The sequence below is a fragment of the Lathyrus oleraceus genome, chromosome 4 (assembly GCF_024323335.1).
Source record: "Lathyrus oleraceus cultivar Zhongwan6 chromosome 4, CAAS_Psat_ZW6_1.0, whole genome shotgun sequence".
Classification (NCBI taxonomy): domain Eukaryota; kingdom Viridiplantae; phylum Streptophyta; class Magnoliopsida; order Fabales; family Fabaceae; genus Lathyrus; species Lathyrus oleraceus.
Window position 1 is genome coordinate 295,661,121 of NC_066582.1, and position 2,014 is coordinate 295,663,134.

Sequence of the window (2,014 nt, forward strand, 5' to 3'; positions counted from 1 at the left end):
ATGTCTATAGAGCTTAGTTCATGCACTCCTCCTTGGGCTTCCTTCTTCTCAACTGTCGCTCGTTCGACTCCCCATGATTGATGGTTTTGAGCCATATCTTCGATGAGGGCACTAGCTTCAGGATAAGGTTTGTTCATCAGAGCACCGCCTGTGGCAGCGTCGATGGTCATCTTTGTGTTGTAATGAAGTCCATTATAGAAGGTTTGAATGATTAACCAATTTTCTAAACCATGATGTGGGCATGCTCGTAACAACTCTTTATATCTCTCCCAAGCTTCGAACATCGATTCTCCTTGGTTTTGGGTAAATCTAGTTATATGGTTTCGAAGAACGGCGGTTTTACTCGGGGGAAAATATCTAGCAAGAAAAACTCTTCTAAGGTTATCCCATGTCGTAATGGAATTGGGTGGAAGGGAATCTAACCATGATAGGGCTTTATCTCTGAGGGAAAAAGGAAATAATCTTAAACGTATTGCCTCAGGAGAAGCTCCATTGGTTTTAAAAGTGTATGCTAATTGAAGAAATATTTTTAAATGTTGGTTTGGGTTCTCAGTAGCGAGACCCACGAATTGTCTCTGTTGCACTAGTTGCAACAGGGATGGTTTAAGTTCAAAATTATTAGCTGGGATGGTTGGGTTTACTATACTAGAACTAGGTTCTTCATTTGATGGTTGAGCGAAATCTTTAAGAGGTCTTTGGTTTTGATCTTCGGCCATAACTCTCTTAATTCTATGAAAGAATAAACGTGCGCGAGCGTAACGTTCAGGTTCCGCCAGAGGATATACTAAGCTTAAACTTCCGGTGCTGCTAGTTCTTCGCGTTGACCAGCGGGAAATAGCCTAAGTCTAAACGATATAACAACAGGGAAATGAAATTTGACAAAATTGGTCCCCGGCAATGGCTCCAAAAACTTGATGCGGGGTTTCGCAAGTATACAAACGCGTCAGAGTAATATAAAAGATTGTCGAATCCACAGAGACCAAGTGTCAATCTATCGTTATCTATTGTGATGGTGTTTATCAAAGGCAATCAAAATAGGTGTTTTTGGAGTGTGCAATGAAAAGTAAAGTGTTGAATAAAGTTTAATTAATAAGGACAGGGTCGAATGTAATTCACGTAATCGATTAATAATCCAAGTACTTGCTAATAGAATTACTTATGGGCAGTGTTTCCTACTTTGAAAAGAACTAATTTAACAGGAACTGTCGCTTTCGCGTATTCAGAACCGAGTTGTACTCCCTAATCAACCCTCTTATTGTCACTTATAAAAAGGCGCGCATTGCGTTAGAGTAGTAAACCTATTTTTAAGAAATATAGTATCTTGACTAAGTTGAAAACTATTATAACCTGGATTTCTTAACCAAAAGAGGTTCTCACTAACCAGACTCTAAACTTATAAACGCGTCCGAAAATAGTTTTAAAATCTCTTTTCTTCTTAAATTAAAAACTCCTAATGAACTAGACAAAGCACTTTCGCTGTTTTTGAAATAGTTAAAAACAATTAAGTTTAGATAGACGTTGGACGGCTTTCGATCTTACCCAACGGAATTGAAGTGCGGGAAAACTTAAGTTGAAAGTTAAAATAGCCCTTAAGTGTTTCTACGAACAATTGTACGGATTATGGGATCAATTATGATCCTTACATTCTAACCTTATAAATTTAGTTAGACATGGTAAAGTAAAAGTGCATTAATTTAAATAAAAGTAGTGCGAGTGCGGAAAGCAAATAAAAGTAGTGCGAGTGCGGAAAATAAATAATTTAAAGCGAGTGCGAGAAAATAAACAAAGTAAAGCGAGTGCGAGAAAATAAATAATTTAAAGCGAGTGCGGGAAAATAAATAAGATAAAGACAAGTAATAAAAACCTGCTCCAATCGGAGGGTTGAATAAAATTGCAAAGCGAAAATGAAAATGGCAGCAGGATTAACTTCCTTCCAAAGTGCTCCAAACTCGATTACAGACTCTATCACAGACTTGATTACACAATTGTGGTAACACTCCAATGCGAAGCGATT

General features: G+C 37.6%; 1 non-coding gene across 1 annotated transcript; it reads left to right on the plus strand.

The window, feature by feature from the left end:
• Positions 1-225: 225 nt before the first annotated feature.
• LOC127078005 (small nucleolar RNA R71) lies at positions 226-332 on the plus strand. Its single transcript, XR_007787758.1, has one exon. It is a non-coding gene; the product is annotated as a small nucleolar RNA R71 (small nucleolar RNA).
• The last annotated feature ends 1,682 nt before the right edge of the window (positions 333-2,014 follow it).